The sequence below is a fragment of the Procambarus clarkii genome, chromosome 5, assembly GCF_040958095.1.
Source record: "Procambarus clarkii isolate CNS0578487 chromosome 5, FALCON_Pclarkii_2.0, whole genome shotgun sequence".
In the NCBI taxonomy this organism is placed as follows: domain Eukaryota; kingdom Metazoa; phylum Arthropoda; class Malacostraca; order Decapoda; family Cambaridae; genus Procambarus; species Procambarus clarkii.
In genome coordinates, this window is record NC_091154.1 from 52,247,182 (window position 1) to 52,262,226 (window position 15,045).

A 15,045-nucleotide genomic window follows, 5' to 3' on the forward strand; every position below is an offset into this window, starting at 1 on the left:
TGCTTGACACAGTCCATGATGGTCTGGTGCTTGACACAGTCCATGACGGTCTGGTGCTTGACACAGTCCATGACGGTCTGGTGCTTGACACAGTCCATGACGGTCTGGTGCTTGACACAGTCCATGACGGTCTGGTGCTTGACACAGTCCATGACGGTCTGGTGCTTGACACAGTCCATGACGGTCTGGTGCTTGACACAGTCCATGACGGTCTGGTGCTTGTCACAGTCCATGACGGTCTGGTGTTTGTCACAGTCCATGACGGTCTGGTGTTTGTCACAGTCCATGACGGTCTTGTGCTTGTCACAGTCCATGACGGTCTGGTGTTTGACACAGTCCATGACGGTCTGGTGTTTGTCACAGTCCATGACGGTCTGGTGTTTGTCACAGTCCATGACGGTCTTTTGCTTGTCACAGTCCATGACGGTCTGGTGTTTGTCACAGTCCATGACGGTCTGGTGTTTGTCACAGTCCATGACGGTCTGGTGTTTGTCACAGTCCATGACGGTCTGGTGTTTGTCACAGTCCATGACGGTCTGGTGTTTGTCACAGTCCATGACGGTCTTTTGCTTGTCACAGTCCATGACGGTCTGGTGTTTGTCACAGTCCATGACGGTCTGGTGTTTGTCACAGTCCATGACGGTCTTTTGCTTGTCACAGTCCATGACGGTCTGGTGTTTGTCACAGTCCATGACGGTCTGGTGTTTGTCACAGTCCATGACGGTCTGGTGTTTGTCACAGTCCATGACGGTCTTTTGCTTGTCACAGTCCATGACGGTCTTTTGCTTGTCACAGTCCATGACGGTCTGGTGCTTGTCACAGTCCATGACGGTCTAATGCTTGTCACAGTCCATGACGGTCTAATGCTTGTCACAGTCCATGACGGTCTGGTGTTTGTCACAGTCCATGACGGTCTAATGCTTGTCACAGTCCATGACGGTCTAATGCTTGTCACAGTCCATGACGGTCTAATGCTTGTCACAGTCCATGACAGTCTGGTGTTTGTCACAGTCCATGACGGTCTAATGCTTGTCACAGTCCATGACGGTCTAATGCTTGTCACAGTCCATGACGGTCTAATGCTTGTCACAGTCCGGGCCGGTTTGGTGCCTGGCACAGTCCATGACGGTCTAATGCTTGTCACAGTCCATGACGGTCTAATGCTTGTCACAGTCCATGACGGTATGGTGTTTGTCACAGTCCATGACAGTCTAATGCTTGTCACAGTCCATGACGGTCTAATGCTTGACACAGTCCATGACGGCTCGTGCTTGACACAGTCCAGGACGGTCTGGTGCTTGACACAGTCCGGGTCGGTCTGGTGCTTGACACAGTCCGGGACGGTATGGTGCTTGACACAGTTCATGACGGTCTGGTGCTTGACACAGTCCATGAGGGCCTGGTGCTTGACACAGTCCATGACGGTCTGGTGCTTTTCACAGTCCATGACGGTCTGGTGCTCCTCACAGTCCATGACGGTCTGGTGCTTGACACAGTCTGGGACGGTCCGGTGCTTGACACAGTCCATGACGGTCTGGTGGTTGACTCAGTCCGGTACGGTCTGGTGCTTGAAACAGTCCGGGACGGTCTGGTGCCTGACACAGTCCGGGACGGTCTGGTGCTTGTCACAGTTTGGGACGGTCTGCTGCTTGACAGAGTCCGGGACGGTCTGGTGCTTGACACAGTCCGGGACAGTCTGGTGGTTGACACAGTCCGGTACGGTCTGGTGCTTGACACAGTCCATGACAGTCTGATGCGTGACACAGTCCATGACGGTCTGGTGCTCGACACAGTCCATGACGGTCTGGTGCTTGTCACAGTCCATGACGGTCTGGTGCTTGTCAAAGTCCGGGACGGTCTGATGCTTGTCACAGTCCGAGACGGTCTGGTGCTTGACACAGTCCTGGACGGTCTGGTGCTTGAAACAGTCTGGGACGGTCTGGTGCTTGACACAGTCCATGACGTCTCGTGCTTGACACAGTCTATGACGGTCTTGTGCTTGACACAGTCCGGGACGGTTTGGTGTTTGACACAGTCCGGGACGGTATGGTGCTTGACACAGTCCATGCCGGTCTGGTGCTTGACACAGTCCGGGCCGGATTTGTGCTTGGCACAGTCCATGATGGTCTGGGGCTTGGCACAGTCCATGACGGTCTGGTGTTTGTCACAGTCCATGACGGTCTGGTGCTTGACACAGTCCATCACAGTCTGGTGCTTGTCACAGTCCGGGCCGGCCTGGTGCTTGTCACAGTCCATGACGGTCTGGTGCTTGACACAGTCCATGATGGTCTGGTGCTTGACACAGTCCATGACGGTCTGGTGCTTGACACAGTCCATGACGGTCTGGTGCTTGACACAGTCCATGACGGTCTGGTGCTTGTCCCAGTCCATGACGGTCTGGTGTTTGTCACAGTCCATGACGGTCTGGTGTTTGTCACAGTCCATGACGGTCTTGTGCTTGTCACAGTCCATGACGGTCTGGTGTTTGACACAGTCCATGACGGTCTGGTGTTTGTCACAGTCCATGACGGTCTGGTGTTTGTCACAGTCCATGACGGTCTGGTGTTTGTCACAGTCCATGATGGTCTGGTGCTTGTCACAGTCAATGACGGTCTGGTGTTTGTCACAGTCCATGACGGTCTGGTGCTTGTCACAGTCCATGACGGTCTGGTGTTTGTCACAGTCCATGACGGTCTGGTGTTTGTCACAGTCCATGACGGTCTTTTGTTTGTCACAGTCCATGACGGTCTGGTGTTTGTCACAGTCCATGACGGTCTGGTGTTTGTCACAGTCCATGACGGTCTGGTGTTTGTCACAGTCCATGACGGTCTTTTGCTTGTCACAGTCCATGACGGTCTTTTGCTTGTCACAGTCCATGACGGTCTGGTGCTTGTCACAGTCCATGACGGTCTAATGCTTGTCACAGTCCATGACGGTCTAATGCTTGTCACAGTCCATGACGGTCTGGTGTTTGTCACAGTCCATGACGGTCTAATGCTTGTCACAGTCCATGACGGTCTAATGCTTGTCACAGTCCATGACGGTCTAATGCTTGTCACAGTCCGGGCCGGTTTGGTGCCTGGCACAGTCCATGACGGTCTAATGCTTGTCACAGTCCATGACGGTCTAATGCTTGTCACAGTCCATGACGGTCTGGTGTTTGTCACAGTCCATGACGGTCTAATGCTTGTCACAGTCCATGACGGTCTAATGCTTGTCACAGTCCATGACGGTCTAATGCTTGTCACAGTCCGGGCCGGTTTGGTGCCTGGCACAGTCCATGACGGTCTAATGCTTGTCACAGTCCATGACGGTCTAATGCTTGTCACAGTCCATGACGGTATGGTGTTTGTCACAGTCCATGACGGTCTAATGCTTGTCACAGTCCATGACGGTCTAATGCTTGTCACAGTCCATGACGGTCTAATGCTTGTCACAGTCCGGGCCGGTTTGGTGCCTGGCACAGACCGTCGCCAGTCACGTCCTCAGGTGCGGGTCGGTCCATTTGATCAATTAAGTTATTGTGGCTTTTTATATACATTGTGATTATCATAGCATCCTCATATCCATTGGACATACAATCTGTTAATGTTATAACCATACGCAAGATTGTTATAACTCTTCACATGGGATATACACCAATAGGTGTGTGTGTGTGTGTGTGTGTATGTGTGTGTGTGTATATATATATATATATATATATATATATATATATATATATATATATATATATATATATATATACATATATAGGGCCACAGAGATAAGAGCCTCGTTGGACATAGAATCACTGTTTACCAACGTACCTGTGGATGAAACAATCGGGATGATAGCGGACAGAGTGTATCGTGATTCGGCCTGTACTCCTCTTGACATACCAGAAAACATTCTAAGGAAACTACTCCAAGCTTGTCCTAAAGAGGCACCCTTCTTGAGCCCGGATGGGCACATGTATAAGCAAGTAGATGGGGTCGCCATGGGTTCTCCCCTAGGTGTCCTGTTTGCGAACTTCTACATCGAGCAAAAAGTCTTAGTCGACATGAACTTGAAACCGGCCATATACTGCAGGTATGTTGACATTTTTACACAGGTACCTGATGTCAGACATCTGCAGGAGTTGAAGGAGGCTGAAAAATCAGTTGTATCTTCTGAAAAATCAGAAGATACAACTGTCGATTTACTATAAAACCAAAAAAACGGCCAGCCTACTCATGAGAAACTCTCCAGACACAAAGCAGAACGCTTTAAAAGAGACCAACGTCGTCTGTGCCTTCAAATGCCCTCTTGGGGACTGTAAGCCTAAAAAAACTCAGTATATAGGCAAGACAACAACATCTCTTTCCAGGCGATTAACAATGCATAAGCAACAGGGCTCCATTATGGAACATATAATCTCTTCCCACAACCAAACCATCACCAGAGAAATCTTAGCAAACAACACAGAAATCATCGATAGATACAGCGATGCAGGCGGCTTGACATCTGCGAGGCACTACACATCAAGAAGTCAACACCAGCAATCAACAGCCAATTAATGCACAACTATATTCTACCCACTTCAAGACTCCGCTCCAATATAGAAGCATCAAGAAATATGGGCCAATAGGCCCTCTGCAATTACTTTCATTCTTACCTTCAATACCCATTGTTTCGTGTTCTATCCTGTGTTGAAAGTTTTGTTCACCTCATCCAAGACTGTTGTAACATATCACCTCACCCAAAATGCAGGTATAAAATGAAAAATGAAAACTGTTTAAATCATAGCATAAGTAAGAACTCTGTTTAGTGTTTGCAGGTAATAGTTGTGTGTGTGTAAACTAAAAGTCTTTGAAAATGTAATAAGTTATTACGAAACGCATTCAAGTGTCGCGTCAGACTAGAAATAAAAATGAATTTTGGAGAATTGATTTTTCAATTACCATCAACAGTGAAAAGAAACATAAGAAAGATCGAGAAAATTCGTGTTAGAATTATAAATCTTACTTTTTCGGTTATATTTAATAATATATTATATATATATATATATATATATATATATATATATATATATATATATATATATATATATATATATATATATAACTGAAAACTCACACCCCAGAAGTGACTCGAACCCATGCTGCCAGGAGCAACGCAACTGGTATGTACAGGGACGCCTTAATCCGCTTGACCATCACGACCGGACATAAGGAAGTGATAGCCGAAGCATTTTATCAAATCACCTCATTCTTTGGGGCACACGTGAGGAACACAAATGCAAACAAGCCTGAATGGTCTCCAGGACTATATACAACTGAGTTGTATATAGTCCTGGGGACCATTCAGGCTTGTTTGCAATATATATATATATATATATATATATATATATATATATATATATATATATATATATATATATATATATATATATATATATATATATATATATATATATATATATATATATATTCCCTCGCTTCTAGGGGCATATATGCTTAGCTTACTTCAGGCCCGTTGCAACCCGTTCTCGCAAATTCGTAAAGTCAATATTGACTTATTACCTGCGTGCATAGGTGATATACTAAACATAATAGATACCCCTAAAACGATTCATAGAAAACACCGACCTTACCTAACCTTGTTAGTATCTTAAGATAAGCATCTTATTGCTTCATAATTACAATTATTACTTAACCTATACCTATTATAGGTTAGGTAATAATTGTAATTACGAAGCAATTAGATGCTTATCTTAAGATACTAACAAGGTTAGGTAAGGTCGGTGTTTTCTATGAATCTTTTTAAGGGTATCTATTATGTTAAGTATGTCACCTATGCACATATTTCATAAGTCATTATTGACTTATTAAATTTGCGAGAACGGGTTGGGAAACGGTGCCTTTAAACCTGTTCAAACTCTTTTAAAAAAAAATTCTGCTTAATCTACATGGTAAATGCTCCAAAGTTTTCAAAAATTATTCAGTTTTAGGTTTTCAAATAGGTTTAAATGATATTAAATTTCCTAATTTGGTTCATTTGGTTATATTATGGGTCTATAATATCTCCGAGAGGTTGATAGGCCTTAATAACCCTCCAGAGGTTAATAGGCCTTAATAACCCTCCAGAGGTTAATAGGCCTTAATAACCCTCCAGAGGTTGATAGGCCTTAATAACCCTCCAGAGGTTGATAGGCTTTAATAACCCTACAGAGGTTAATAGGCCTTAATAACCCTCCAGACGTTGATAGGCCTTAATAACCCTCCAGAGGTTGATAGGCTTTAATAACCCTCCAGAGGTTGATAGGCTTTAATAACCCTCCAGAGGTTAATAGGCCTTAATAACCCTCCAGAGGTTGATAGGCCTTAATAACCCTCCAGAGGTTGATAGGCCTTAATAACCCTCCAGAGGTTGATAGGCTTTAATAACCCTACAGAGGTTGATAGGCTTTAATAACCCTCCAGAGGTTAATAGGCCTTAATAACCCTCCAGAGGTTAATAGGCCTTAATAACCCTACAGAGGTTGATAGGCTTTAATAACCCTCCAGAGGTTAATAGGCCTTAATAACCCTCCAGAGGTTGATAGGCTTTAATAACCCTCCAGAGGTTGATAGGCTTTAATAACCCTCCAGAGGTTAATAGGCCTTAATAACCCTCCAGAGGTTAATAGGCCTTAATAACCCTCCAGAGGTTAATAGGCCTTAATAACCCTCCAGAGGTTGATAGGCCTTAATAACCCTCCAGACGTTGATAGGCTTTAATAACCCTCCAGAGGTTGATAGGCTTTAATAACCCTCCAGAGGTTAATAGGCCTTAATAACCCTCCAGAGGTTAATAGGCCTTAATAACCCTACAGAGGTTAATAGGCCTTAATAACCCTCCAGACGTTGATAGGCCTTAATATCCCTCCAGAGGTTGGTAGGCTTTTAGCCCGCAACAAAGTAAATCAACACACCGGCCATATAAAATTATTCTAGTAACGTAATGAATTATTAGTTTGACAAACTAGTGAACCAACTCACCCACAAACAGCAGGAGTGCACTCCCAGCAACCAAGATCCCCCTCACGGAGCAGACAACAGTGGACACAACCTTCACTATGATAGCTGGTTCTGTTGATAGCTGTTATCATGATGCCAGAGATGCCAAGGTCCCGAACTCTTATCAGGAGTCGGGGGACGATTTCTGTTCTTAGTAAATATGGATCATTAACGCCCTTATACCTCATCCTGTGGGTGGTGGTGGACCCCATGCTCATATTGTGGGTGGTGGTGGACCCCATGCTCATATTGTGGGTGGTGGTGGACCCCATGCTCATATTGTGGGTGGTTGTGGATCACATGCTCATATTGTGGGTGGTGGTGGACTCCATGCTCATACTGTGGGTGGTGGTGGACCCCATGCTCATATTGTGGGTGGTGGTGGACCCCATGCTCATATTGTGGGTGGTGGTGGACCCCATGCTCATATTGTGGGTGGTGGTGGACCCCATGCTCATATTGTGGGTGGTGGTGGACCCCATGCTCATATTGTGGGTGGTGGTGGACCCCATGCTCATATTGTGGGTGGTGGTGGACCCCATGCTCATATTGTGGGTGGTGGTGGACCCCATGCTCATACTGTGGGTGGTGGTGGACCCCATGCTCATATTGTGGGTGGTGGTGGACCCCATGCTCATATTGTGGGTGGTGGTGGACCCCATGCCCATATTGTGGGTGGTGGTGGACCCCATGCTCATACTGTGGGTGGTGGTGGACCCCATGCTCATATTGTGGGTGGTGGTGGACCCCATGCTCATATTGTGGGTGGTGGTGGACCCCATGCTCATATTGTGGGTGGTGGTGGACCCCATGCTCATATTGTGGGTGGTGGTGGACCCCATGCTCATACTGTGGGTGGTGGTGGACCCCATGCTCATATTGTGGGTGGTGGTGGACCCCATGCTCATATTGTGGGTGGTGGTGGACCCCATGCTCATATTGTGGGTGGTGGTGGACCCCATGCTCATATTGTGGGTGGTGGTGGACCCCATGCTCATATTGTGGGTGATGGTGGACCCCATGCTCATATTGTGGGTGGTGGTGGACCCCATGTTCATACTGTGGGTGGTGGTGGACCCCATGCTCATATTGTGGGTGGTGGTGGACCCCATGCTCATATTGTGGGTGGTGGTGGACCCCATGCTCATACTGTGGGTGGTGGTGGACCCCATGCTCATATTGTGGGTGGTGGTGGACCCCATGCTCATACTGTGGGTGGTGGTGGACCCCATGCTCATACTGTGGGTGGTGGTGGACCCCATGCTCATATTGTGGGTGGTGGTGGACCCCATGCTCATACTGTGGGTGGTGGTGGACCCCATGCTCATACTGTGGGTGGTGGTGGACCCCATGCTCATACTGTGGGTGGTGGTGGACCCCATGCTCATACTGTGGGTGGTGGTGGACCCCATGCTCATACTGTGGGTGGTGGTGGATCCCATGCTCATACTGTGGGTGGTGGTGGATCCCATGCTCATACTGTGGGTGGTGGTGGACCCCATGCTCATACTGTGGGTGGTGGTGGACCCCATGCTCATACTGTGGGTGGTGGTGGACCCCATGCTCATACTGTGGGTGGTGGTGGATCCCATGCTCATACTGTGGGTGGTGGTGGATCCCATGCTCATACTGTGGGTGGTGGTGGATCCCATGCTCATATTGTGGGTGGTGGTGGACCCCATGCTCATATTGTGGGTGGTGGTGGATCCCATGCTCATACTGTGGGTGGTGGTGGATCCCATGCTCATACTGTGGGTGGTGGTGGATCCCATGCTCATATTGTGGGTGGTTGTGGATCACATGCTCATATTGTGGGTGGTGGTGGATCCCATGCTCATATTGTGGGCGATGGTGGACCCCATGCTCATATTGTGGGCGATGGTGGACCCCATGCTCATACTGTGGGTAGTGGTGGACCCCATGCTCATACTGTGGGTGGTGGTGGATCCCATGCTCATATTGTGGGTGGTGGTGGATCACATGCTCATATTGTGGGTGGTGGTGGATCCCATGCTCAAACTGTGGGTAGTGGTGGACCCCATGCTCAAACTGTGGGTGGTGGTGGATCCCATGCTCATACTGTGGGTGGTGGTAGATCCCATGCTCATACTGTGGGTGGTGGTGGACCCCATGCTCAAACTGTGGGTGGTGGTGGATCCCATGCTCATACTGTGGGTGGTGGTAGATCCCATGCTCATACTGTGGGTGGTGGTGGACCCCATGCTCAAACTGTGGGTGGTGGTGGACCCCATGCTCATACTGTGGGTGGTGGTGGACCCCATGCTCATACTGTGGGTGGTGGTGGACCCCATGCTCATACTGTGGGTGGTGGTGGACCCCATGCTAATCATGTGGGTGGTGGTGGACCCCATGCTCATACTGTGGGTGATGGTGGACCCCATGCTTTTATTGTGGGTAGTGGAGGACCCCATGCTCGTAATGTGGGTGGTGGAGGACCCCATGCTCGTAATGTGGGTGGTGGTGGATCCCATGCTCATACTGCGGGTGGTGGTGGACCCCATGCTCATACTGCGGGTGGTGGTGGACCCCATGCTCATACTGTGGGCGGTGGTGGACCCCATGCTCATATTGTGGGTGGTGGTGGACCCCATGCTCATATTGTGGGTGGTGGTGGACCCCATGCTCATATTGTGGGTGGTGGTGGACCCCATGCTCATATTGTGGGTGGTGGTGGACCCCATGCTCATATTGTGGGTGGTGGTGGACCCCATGCTCATATTGTGGGTGGTGGTGGACCCCATGCTCATACTGTGGGTGGTGGTGGACCCCATGCTCATATTATGGGTGGTGGTGGACCCCATGCTCATATTGTGGGTGGTGGTGGACCCCATGCTCATATTGTGGGTGGTGGTGGACCCCATGCTCATATTGGTGGTGGTGGTGGACCCCATGCTCATACTGTGGGTGGTGGTGGACCCCATGCTCATATTGTGGGTGGTGGTGGACCCCATGCTCATATTGTGGGTGGTGGTGGACCCCATGCTCATATTGTGGGTGGTGGTGGACCCCATGCTCATACTGTGGGTGGTGGTGGACCCCATGCTCATATTGTGGGTGGTGGTGGACCCCATGCTCATATTGTGGGTGGTGGTGGACCCCATGCTCATATTGTGGGTGGTGGTGGACCCCATGCTCATATTGTGGGTGGTGGTGGACCCCATGCTCATATTGTGGGTGGTGGTGGACCCCATGCTCATATTGTGGGTGGTGGTGGACCCCATGCTCATACTGTGGGTGGTGGTGGACCCCATGCTCATATTGTGGGTGGTGGTGGACCCCATGCTCATATTGTGGGTGGTGGTGGACCCCATGCTCATATTGTGGGTGGTGGTGGACCCCATGCCCATATTGTGGGTGGTGGTGGACCCCATGCTCATACTGTGGGTGGTGGTGGACCCCATGCTCATATTGTGGGTGGTGGTGGACCCCATGCTCATATTGTGGGTGGTGGTGGACCCCATGCTCATATTGTGGGTGGTGGTGGACCCCATGCTCATATTGTGGGTGGTGGTGGACCCCATGCTCATACTGTGGGTGGTGGTGGACCCCATGCTCATATTGTGGGTGGTGGTGGACCCCATGCTCATATTGTGGGTGGTGGTGGACCCCATGCTCATATTGTGGGTGGTGGTGGACCCCATGCTCATATTGTGGGTGGTGGTGGACCCCATGCTCATATTGTGGGTGATGGTGGACCCCATGCTCATATTGTGGGTGGTGGTGGACCCCATGTTCATACTGTGGGTGGTGGTGGACCCCATGCTCATATTGTGGGTGGTGGTGGACCCCATGCTCATATTGTGGGTGGTGGTGGACCCCATGCTCATACTGTGGGTGGTGGTGGACCCCATGCTCATATTGTGGGTGGTGGTGGACCCCATGCTCATACTGTGGGTGGTGGTGGACCCCATGCTCATACTGTGGGTGGTGGTGGACCCCATGCTCATATTGTGGGTGGTGGTGGACCCCATGCTCATACTGTGGGTGGTGGTGGACCCCATGCTCATACTGTGGGTGGTGGTGGACCCCATGCTCATACTGTGGGTGGTGGTGGACCCCATGCTCATACTGTGGGTGGTGGTGGACCCCATGCTCATACTGTGGGTGGTGGTGGATCCCATGCTCATACTGTGGGTGGTGGTGGATCCCATGCTCATACTGTGGGTGGTGGTGGACCCCATGCTCATACTGTGGGTGGTGGTGGACCCCATGCTCATACTGTGGGTGGTGGTGGACCCCATGCTCATACTGTGGGTGGTGGTGGATCCCATGCTCATACTGTGGGTGGTGGTGGATCCCATGCTCATACTGTGGGTGGTGGTGGATCCCATGCTCATATTGTGGGTGGTGGTGGACCCCATGCTCATATTGTGGGTGGTGGTGGATCCCATGCTCATACTGTGGGTGGTGGTGGATCCCATGCTCATACTGTGGGTGGTGGTGGATCCCATGCTCATATTGTGGGTGGTTGTGGATCACATGCTCATATTGTGGGTGGTGGTGGATCCCATGCTCATATTGTGGGCGATGGTGGACCCCATGCTCATATTGTGGGCGATGGTGGACCCCATGCTCATACTGTGGGTAGTGGTGGACCCCATGCTCATACTGTGGGTGGTGGTGGATCCCATGCTCATATTGTGGGTGGTGGTGGATCACATGCTCATATTGTGGGTGGTGGTGGATCCCATGCTCAAACTGTGGGTAGTGGTGGACCCCATGCTCAAACTGTGGGTGGTGGTGGATCCCATGCTCATACTGTGGGTGGTGGTAGATCCCATGCTCATACTGTGGGTGGTGGTGGACCCCATGCTCAAACTGTGGGTGGTGGTGGATCCCATGCTCATACTGTGGGTGGTGGTAGATCCCATGCTCATACTGTGGGTGGTGGTGGACCCCATGCTCAAACTGTGGGTGGTGGTGGACCCCATGCTCATACTGTGGGTGGTGGTGGACCCCATGCTCATACTGTGGGTGGTGGTGGACCCCATGCTCATACTGTGGGTGGTGGTGGACCCCATGCTAATCATGTGGGTGGTGGTGGACCCCATGCTCATACTGTGGGTGATGGTGGACCCCATGCTTTTATTGTGGGTAGTGGAGGACCCCATGCTCGTAATGTGGGTGGTGGAGGACCCCATGCTCGTAATGTGGGTGGTGGTGGATCCCATGCTCATACTGCGGGTGGTGGTGGACCCCATGCTCATACTGCGGGTGGTGGTGGACCCCATGCTCATACTGTTGGCGGTGGTGGACCCCATGCTCATATTGTGGGTGGTGGTGGACCCCATGCTCATATTGTGGGTGGTGGTGGACCCCATGCTCATATTGTGGGTGGTGGTGGACCCCATGCTCATATTGTGGGTGGTGGTGGACCCCATGCTCATATTGTGGGTGGTGGTGGACCCCATGCTCATATTGTGGGTGGTGGTGGACCCCATGCTCATACTGTGGGTGGTGGTGGACCCCATGCTCATATTATGGGTGGTGGTGGACCCCATGCTCATATTGTGGGTGGTGGTGGACCCCATGCTCATATTGTGGGTGGTGGTGGACCCCATGCTCATATTGGTGGTGGTGGTGGACCCCATGCTCATACTGTGGGTGGTGGTGGACCCCATGCTCATATTGTGGGTGGTGGTGGACCCCATGCTCATATTGTGGGTGGTGGTGGACCCCATGCTCATATTGTGGGTGGTGGTGGACCCCATGCTCATATTGTGGGTGGTGGTGGACCCCATGCTCATACTGTGGGTGGTGGTGGACCCCATGCTCATATTGTGGGTGGTGGTGGACCCCATGCTCATATTGTGGGTGGTGGTGGACCCCATGCTCATATTGTGGGTGGTGGTGGACCCCATGCTCATATTGTGGGTGGTGGTGGACCCCATGCTCATATTGTGGGTGATGGTGGACCCCATGCTCATATTGTGGGTGGTGGTGGACCCCATGCTCATACTGTGGGTGGTGGTGGACCCCATGCTCATATTGTGGGTGGTGGTGGACCCCATGCTCATATTGTGGGTGGTGGTGGACCCCATGCTCATACTGTGGGTGGTGGTGGACCCCATGCTCATATTGTGGGTGGTGGTGGACCCCATGCTCATACTGTGGGTGGTGGTGGACCCCATGCTCATACTGTGGGTGGTGGTGGACCCCATGCTCATATTGTGGGTGGTGGTGGACCCCATGCTCATACTGTGGGTGGTGGTGGACCCCATGCTCATACTGTGGGTGGTGGTGGACCCCATGCTCATACTGTGGGTGGTGGTGGACCCCATGCTCATACTGTGGGTGGTGGTGGACCCCATGCTCATACTGTGGGTGGTGGTGGATCCCATGCTCATACTGTGGGTGGTGGTGGATCCCATGCTCATACTGTGGGTGGTGGTGGACCCCATGCTCATACTGTGGGTGGTGGTGGACCCCATGCTCATACTGTGGGTGGTGGTGGACCCCATGCTCATACTGTGGGTGGTGGTGGATCCCATGCTCATACTGTGGGTGGTGGTGGATCCCATGCTCATACTGTGGGTGGTGGTGGATCCCATGCTCATATTGTGGGTGGTGGTGGACCCCATGCTCATATTGTGGGTGGTGGTGGATCCCATGCTCATACTGTGGGTGGTGGTGGATCCCATGCTCATACTGTGGGTGGTGGTGGATCCCATGCTCATATTGTGGGTGGTTGTGGATCACATGCTCATATTGTGGGTGGTGGTGGATCCCATGCTCATATTGTGGGCGATGGTGGACCCCAGGCTCATATTGTGGGCGATGGTGGACCCCATGCTCATACTGTGGGTAGTGGTGGACCCCATGCTCATACTGTGGGTGGTGGTGGATCCCATGCTCATATTGTGGGTGGTGGTGGATCACATGCTCATATTGTGGGTGGTGGTGGATCCCATGCTCAAACTGTGGGTAGTGGTGGACCCCATGCTCAAACTGTGGGTGGTGGTGGATCCCATGCTCATACTGTGGGTGGTGGTAGATCCCATGCTCATACTGTGGGTGGTGGTGGACCCCATGCTCAAACTGTGGGTGGTGGTGGATCCCATGCTCATACTGTGGGTGGTGGTAGATCCCATGCTCATACTGTGGGTGGTGGTGGACCCCATGCTCAAACTGTGGGTGGTGGTGGACCCCATGCTCATACTGTGGGTGGTGGTGGACCCCATGCTCATACTGTGGGTGGTGGTGGACCCCATGCTCATACTGTGGGTAGTGGTGGACCTGATGCTAATCATGTGGGTGGTGGTGGACCCCATGCTCATACTGTGGGTGGTGGTGGACCCCATGCTAATCATGTGGGTGGTGGTGGACCCCATGCTCATACTGTGGGTGATGGTGGACCCCATGCTTTTATTGTGGGTAGTGGAGGACCCCATGCTCGTAATGTGGGTGGTGGAGGACCCCATGCTCGTAATGTGGGTGGTGGTGGATCCCATGCTCATACTGCGGGTGGTGGTGGACCCCATGCTCATACTGCGGGTGGTGGTGGACCCCATGCTCATACTGTGGGCGGTGGTGGACCCCATGCTCATACTGCGGGTGGTGGTGGACCCCATGCTCATACTGCGGGTGGTGGTGGACCCCATGCTCATATTGTGGGTGGTGGTGGACCCCCCATGCTCATACTGTGGGTGGTGGTGGACCCCATGCTAATCCTGTGGGTGGTGGTGGACCCTTGCTAATCCTGTGGGTGGTGGTGGACCCCATGCTAATCCTGTGGGTGGTGTGGACCCCATGCTAATCCTGTGGGTGGTGGTGGACCCCATGCTCATACTGTGGGTGGTGGTGGACCCTTGCTAATCCTGTGGGTGGTGGTGGACCCTTGCTAATCCTGTGGGTGGTGTGGACCCCATGCTAATCCTGTGGGTGGTGGTGGCCCCTTCCTAATCCTGTGGGTGGTGGTGGACCCCATGCTAATCCTGTGGGTGGTGTGGACCCCATGCTAATCCTGTGGGTGGTGGTGGACCCCATGCTAATCCTGTGGGTGGTGGTG

The 15,045-nt window shown here is 51.5% G+C and overlaps 1 protein-coding gene across 1 annotated transcript in view; it reads right to left on the minus strand.

Moving 5' to 3' along the window:
* The window catches only part of LOC138350927 (uncharacterized), a 384,976-nt gene extending 377,891 nt beyond the window's left edge, over nucleotides 1-7,085 (minus strand). The window contains exon 1 of the mRNA XM_069302386.1: nucleotides 6,999-7,085. The gene's annotated coding sequence lies outside the window, so the exon portion shown is untranslated. The remainder of the gene's footprint in view (nucleotides 1-6,998) is intronic.
* Between the last annotated feature and the right edge of the window lie 7,960 nt (nucleotides 7,086-15,045).